The 7,346-nt window shown below is 37.4% G+C and overlaps 1 protein-coding gene across 1 annotated transcript in view; it reads left to right on the top strand.

Moving 5' to 3' along the window:
* Positions 1-1,192: 1,192 nt before the first annotated feature.
* The window catches only part of GPBP1 (GC-rich promoter binding protein 1), a 32,027-nt gene continuing 25,873 nt past the window's right edge, over positions 1,193-7,346 (top strand). The window contains exon 1 of the mRNA XM_042825861.1: positions 1,193-1,262. The gene's annotated coding sequence lies outside the window, so the exon portion shown is untranslated. The remainder of the gene's footprint in view (positions 1,263-7,346) is intronic.

The following is a 7,346-nucleotide window of genomic DNA, read 5'->3' as shown; positions in this document are numbered from 1 at the left end:
TTTTATTTTATTTAATATTTTGGGAAAATGCTGTTTCCAATAAGCAATATGGCGGTATCTAGATAGCTGTTGTTTACAGATGCTTCTGTTACCTGGAATGAAGATGTGTTCCTCAGTTCAGATGTGAAATTTGGATTGTTCGTGTTCAATTTGTGACATAAAAAGTATTTATTTCACTTGGAGCTGATGGTTCTCATAGTGATACGTTCATGGAGTAGACAGCAGAAGAAGCTTTTGAAGAAAAAACAAACTTTTTGAGTGAGAGACTTGGTGGATTTTGAAATCTGTAAGCAAGAAGGATGGGTAGCTGATTCCTGTGAGGTCAAATCTATGTCAAACAGTTACAAATGTAGTATCAACAAGAACTTGGGATATTATCTCAAGGAAAACAAACTGGAAAAATATAAATCACGTGGAGCTAACACCTTGTGCAGTCCTCTTGGATTAGGCAAGTATTGTTTGTACATCAATTGTACACCTTACCAGTAGAATGTTTAAATCAGTGGCATTAACTGTCTGGAAGATGCAGTTATATTGTTTTTTCAATGTTGAAATAAGCTAGCAGAATCTAGTTTTTATTTGCCATTTTTTATAATTATTTTAATGTCTTTAAAGATTGAAGAATACCTGCCCTACTACCACAAGAACAATTTGTAAGTAGGAGTGTGATTTTTTTTTTTTTTTTTTTTATTCTTTCTGTGAGATTAAAATATATATACTTCTAGATAGAATCTAGTAAGTTAACACCTCCTAAACTTGAAAATGAGCTATTACACTTCTTGAACAAATCTGCTGGGTAGCTTGTCTTGCAGTTTTCTTTAGACATGTTTACAGTATGAAGGTAACTATGATGTAGTTTTGCTTTTTTGATAGTTTTCCACTACTTTTTAACTATGGAAGCCAATTCTTTACTACCTGTGCAATCTGGTATTTTAATGTATTGTTATGTTAAGGTTGTGTTCAGAGTAGTTGCCTGCTTTGAAATGGGAATGAATCTGATTTGAAATTGTAACATAACAAAAAAAGTAAACCCACTTTGGAAGGATTCAAAACTGAGATATATTGGCTAGCTAACAAATTTTACATGTTACTGTTAGATGTCCTGCTGCCGTCTTCCCCTCTACTAATTGTTTCTTATTGTAGGTGCAGTTTAAGTGTGGAAATTAATATATGTTCACTGTATTTTCTTTGCAGGTTTGCGTTCGGCTGAATTGATACTACTTAAAAGAAAATTAAGATGGACAGAACAACTTAATTCAAAAGTTAGTGGTAATTTTACTAAATAAAACTCCTCTTTCCTTCCCTGGTTAATTTTAAAGCTTGAAATAATTTAGGTAGGCTATAAACTCGGTGTCTGGTACAAGTGACAGATTTATTGTAGTCATTACCTTTTCAAAAGTTTGTCAGAGCTTCTGCAGTGCTGAAGTATTACTAATATTGAGCTCATAAAATGCCCTCAGTAAGGGCATTGCAAAGGTGTTTGAAAGATGACATCTTATAGGTGGTAGAGAAGTAGTTTTAAGCTTGGGAAATTGTGCCTCAGAATTGCCAGATTTTTTTTTTCCTGTAGCTTTTTATTTTGACCACGAATGAAAGGCTTGCATCTAAACAGTGTTCTCAGTATCACTTTAGTAGTTCTGTTTCTGTGTGATGTCTTCAGGATATCAAAAGTTGATTGAGCTTCAGCATTTTGTATTCTTTTTTGAATGGTGTTGCTGTTCTAATATTTTAACTTTTATTTCAGTTATGCTGTTTGAAAATACATAAACTTTGGAGATGAATAGGATTCTGTTTCAGTAATCTCTTGTGACTGGGGCTTTTCTGCATTGAGTCTTTAGTGTGTCTACCGATTGAGAGAAGGAATTGAGCCACGTGTGAAGGAACCAAACCAACAGAGAAGAATTTTGTTCGTTCTTTTAGTTGAAGTAATCTATGTTTTGCTTGAAATGATTTGGTGAATGGAAAGGGTTCAGGCTTAAGTGGCTGTTTCATTATATTTTGTCTATTATATGCCCACAAGCATAGCAGTACAAGTGGTTATTCTTAAGTAATACAATAAGTGATTTCTGTTTTATTTTTCAGGCTATTAATTTTCAGTTGTATGATAAACTTTTACCTCTTAATGGAGGGGTGTCACTGAAATTAAGGAGCTGTATCTTACCTCTTAGTATTTGCATCTTTATATTCTGGATGTTTAGAAGATTTAGCTTTTTAGCTTTATTAAATAATACCTCCACATCTTTCTGGGTGCTGGTAGGGCTGTTTTTCACAGTGTTAATGCTTGAAAAGTGCAGTTGGTCTAATTTGCTTGCGTGTATATTTGACGTAAATTCATGTGTGCTTTATAACTATGCCCTCGTAGTCTGAACTAAATTTGTACGAGGGCTGCTCAGAAGGTGGTTCCTCCCATTTTATTGTGTTGACTCGTGATGTCAGAGGTGGATTTTGGTGTTATGGCAGGAGAAGTTGAACCTTCAGTCTGAAAATCCATTCCACGTTGTTGCTGTGTGACACATGGCAGCAGAGGGGCAGTCTGACAGAATGGCATCTGACATGGGAACGGGTATGAAGCAAAGTGTTCTGGTGAAATCCTGTGTGTGGAAAAATGGCATTTGTCCCATCGGCATTCATCTACACTTACTGAATGTTGATGGAGCCCAAATAATGGATGTGAGGGTGATGTGTTTTAACAGTGGTGGTCATGTCCAGTGGTGCAGGGTTTTGTGAGGGTGGTGTGCAGGCTCTTTGTTCATGGCTGGTGAAAGGCATAGCTAATGGTGGTGACTGTTTTGTGGTAAAGAACTTGTTCTATCAAGTAGTGTTACTATGCTTTTTGTGTCTATTGTAGTTTAGAAGACATCAGTTTCAGAATGCCCTGCGTAGTCGGGTGAGGCCCATTGAAGAGACCATACTTAGCATGCTGGTCCACTCTAATACCTTCTTTAGGTTATTATTTGTGTAGTGCTGACAGTCTATTAAGTGGTTTGCAGGTGAATATGAAGTTAAGGTCTTTGCCTCAGGGAGATTATACTTTGAGCCTTGGCGTAAATGTAATTTTTGTACTAGAATAATTCTGAGCAGTTTGGCTTTTTTTATTCTGGTAGAATCCTGAGATTATTTGGTTTCTGTTGAGAATTTCTGTCAACAGTGGAGGCTGCTCTGCTATGTGGGGAAAAAAAAATGCTTCTTATGGGAGCTTTTAAGTGTAAGCAGAGTTGAAATGTGCAGCAGCACTTAAGTGGAGTTAAATGTGTAAAATGTCATAGGAGAACCGTGCAGATAATGTGCTTTTTTAGTACAGTGCAAGGTTGATGAGCAGTAATGTTATACAGTGACTGGTAATAATGCTATATATGGTGCTAACAGCTTTTTCACAATCATTGCCTTTATTTTTGGTAGAGGGTAAGCAAAGCAGCTGAAGGATTGGTTTCTGGATTTATTTTGCTCAGGTATTTTAAAAATGCTGTCTTTTACAACTTCTTTTTCTTCAGACTCCAAAGTGCAAAACCGTTCCAGTGATTTTATTATATTATATATGCTGTACTGAAAGGTGGTGTAACTGCTGTTAACATTTCTGCTTTTGGATTTTGAACCTTGCAGAGGGCAAGAGATCAGTGTTTACCTGAATTTCCACTGAATGGTACTGCAAGTATAGGATTTAAAGCAAAAGGAACCTGATTGCAGTTTACCTCCAAATAACGAAGTTAATCTGTGTGTGTATGCATATATAGCTACATATATTAGCTACAGGATGTGTATTGTGATAGGTGGATGGTTGTAGTTGGCTCTGCTTAAGTGGGCTGTGTTTAACATAGTGACAGTTAAAAAGCATAGTATTTTAGTAAATTATATTCTTAAATTCCAGATGTTTGACTGTTTTTGCTATAATTTTGACCAGCTTTTTCTATACGATAGGGGTTTCGCTGCTTTTATCTGTTTCATTCTGCTAGGACATTACAAAAAGTCAAAACTGTTTTTATTTATGGTGAAGTTGTTCTAGACTCAAATGTTTCTCACCAGCAATGGTGAAACCTTTTTCAGTATTGAAGGGAAGGGAAATATTTTTGCTTTGTGTACCAAGCAGACCTCCTGCAAGCTGGATCTCTTCAGTACCAGTGGGATGGACTGTTTTCTCTGCTTGCTAAATACTGGTTAGACAAGTTAAACAGGGCGCTCTTAAAATTGGGTGGGGAAGGTCTCTGATCTCATGCCCTATTCATTACAGTTCTGCTGAAGTTTTTTTCTCTGCCTTTATTAGAGAAGGTAGGAGAAAACTTAAAGTGAGCTTACTGTGGGACTGACTGGATGTACCTGCAAATACTGAGGGAGCTGGCAGATGTTGTTGCAAGGCTCTTTAATAATTATATTTGAAAAGTTATGGTGATGGGAGAGGTTCTCACAGAGAGCAGTGTTAATCCTCTTGTCAGAAAGAGGATCCAGGGAGCTACACGCTGGTCAGCCTCTCTTCAGCCCAGAGGATGATGGTGGATCAACTCATATTTCCAAACATACAAATGACCAAGAGATAACTGGAAGAAACGAGCATGAATTTATGTAGGGAAAGTCATGCTTACTCAAGCTAATAGTTTTGATGGGGTGACCAGCTTGGTGGGTGAAAGGAGGAGCAGTAGATTTTGTTTGTGTCTTTTGAGATGGTTCTTCCATTACATCCTCAAAGAGAGGTTGAAAAAGTATGTTAGGTAAGTGAATAATTAGGCGTATCTTTTGGATACGGGCTGAATGTGTAAGCCCATCCCATCAGGGCTGTGATCAGTGGCATGAAATCCATTTGAAAGAATTTATTAGCGTTATACCTTAGAGTTCAGTAATGGAGCCAATAATCCCTAACACATCCATTAATGACCTGGATGACAAGGCAGAATTTACCTCAGCAAATTTGCAGACAGTAGAAAACTGGGAAGAGTAGCTGTTAAAGTCAGTGTTTGGGCAGGCAGGAGAACTGGAGAGAAGAACCTCAGGAGGATCATGAAGGGAAAATGCTCTAGAAAAGAGTTGCAATGATGATAAAGGGATTGGAGTGTCTTTCATAAGAGGAGAGGGCTGAGAGTGCTGTAACTATTCAGCCTGGAGAAGAGAGGCTCATAGTCATCTCACCCATATGTCTAGTACTCAGTGGGAGAGGATGAAGAAAGGGGAACTAGATCCCAGCAGGGACCTGACAGAACAAGAGGCAACGAGGATAAGTAAACATTGAAAATTCAGTCTGACCACAAGAAAAAGCTTGAACTGTGAAGGTGGTCAAACACTGGAATGGAGTGTTCAGAAAGGTTGTTGCAGACTCAGTGGGTGGGCATGTTCTGAATGCAACTGGACATAGTCCTGTTTTGGATTACTTGTGAAAATTTATGTTCCAGGATAAAACATTTTGATGTTCAAAGGAAGTGCAACTCGATCAGTCTTTAGAACGCTGCGTGGTAGGATTTTTCAGAAAATACTTTCTAGATTCAGAACTACTAAGCCATTAAACTCATTCTTTTCCATTCAAAATTGTGTGAAGATGAAAGTATTGAGAGAGACCCACCTTGGTTAATGCTATCGAAAGGTCTACAGCCTTGTGAAACAAGGATTAAGGCAGCATGGCCTGTGTTGTTTCAAGTTGAAGTTCATAACTGTTCAAATAGACTGAAGAGTTGTGCTTTTCATCTGGGCACTTCTCTGGTCTATAATGGGTGCAGACCTGGGGAAACAAAAGGTAGCATTATATGTTTTAAAAGCTTGATTCCAGTGAGTCACAGAGTTGTTATAGTGTTCATAGTTAATTGTATTAAAAATGTGGTACTATGCATTTTGCTTGTTAGAGCTACTTAGACCATTCAGAAATAGTATCAAAATAGTTTCAAAAACTCCAAGCAGTTAAAATATTGTGTTATTTTCCACAGTCTTTTCAGGATTCTGTATCTTAATAATCATGCTTATTTTTTTTTCTTATTTAGCCTGTTTATTGGAAACAAGAGATAAGCAGGATATCTGTGCTTCAAAGCAATCAAATGGTGCTTCAATTACAACTGCTTCCTCTGCTCATTGCCCATCCACTTATGCAGCCAGTGCTTGAGAGGAATTTTCATGGGAGTCACTCTTCCAACTCCTAAAGTGCATTATGCACTTCCAGAGATGCCATTTAGCTGCTTCTGATGTTGTGTAATTAGGCAAATGAAGGAAAGAGGATTTCTTCCAGCTTCGTTTCCATTCAGCAGATACTTGTAGTACCAGAAATTCTGAATAAAGGATTATCTTTATGGTAGAGCCAGAATTATTTCAGTCCTCACTATCCTTTGCTACCTTGACATTTTTAAGGCCAAGTTAGCAGCTATGGTAAAGAAAATTATTTTTCTACGGTGTTATCAGGTGCAGTGTTAGACAGTATGAATTTCTAACACATGGAGAAACTCAGGCTATATCATAAAGGTTCCAGCATTTTGAGATTTACATTTTCACTTTAAAGCTTTGTTTAAGTTGCTTGCAGACTTTTATAGATGCCTGGCATGTCAGACCTTATTAGGCCTGCCTGCATGACTTACCCTTGTGCTCTGTGGCTTTTGCTGGTACGTTTGTTTTCTGGTTTGGCACTTCAGCTAAGTGAGTTTGTAAATCCACCCAATTCTGCCTGTAGTGACTGGTTGCCAGTGTATGGTTGCTCTGTGCTATTTGTCTGCACTATATTCCCGTTTTTGTTGTATTGTGTAGGGGTATGAGCTGGTCTAGCATGTGCTTACTGCGGTTCTGCACTGTGGGTAGTCTTTAATGCTCTAATGCTTTGTACTTAGAACTTTCTGCCATGTATTGCCGTCTGCCTGCCTATTTAGTGACATCATTCAGAAAAGAAGGAGAGTGAAGTCTCTAACCAGCATAGTTCTGGTGGAAGGAGTCTCTAATTAGGACGAATGGTATGAGAATGAGTAAGCATTCCACGTTTTTTTTTTTTTCCCACCAGTGTAAGGCGGAAATATAAGTATTTTTTTAAACTGCAAGAAATGAAACAAATTTTGTTAAAATATGAGAGCCTGTGTTAAACGTGTAGTGCCTATTTTGGATAGTTTGTTCAATTGGATTTCCACAGTCTGTATGTTCTGTGTTCTTGTTCTATGTGTTGACTGCTTGGAAGCTTTTAGATAAGAAGCAAGCTTTGGGAGCAAAATTAAAATGTTAGTAATTTTGACTGTTGGATAATTTTTTCTCAGTAATATGAAGTTAGAAGTTCCACATAGTGTGAAAATTGTAAGATGAAGCTCAAAGTATATATGTTGATCTGAAAGTTTTTAAGTATAGGCTGTCTTGTTTTTGTGCTATGATGAACTCTGCTATTGCAGAAGAAGAAATATGAATTT

This window comes from Centrocercus urophasianus, unplaced genomic scaffold, assembly GCF_019232065.1.
Source record: "Centrocercus urophasianus isolate 14NV4802_14NV808 unplaced genomic scaffold, USGS_Curo_1.0 seq_25, whole genome shotgun sequence".
NCBI lineage: Eukaryota > Metazoa > Chordata > Aves > Galliformes > Phasianidae > Centrocercus > Centrocercus urophasianus.
This window is presented reverse-complemented; position numbering and strand designations above follow the sequence as displayed.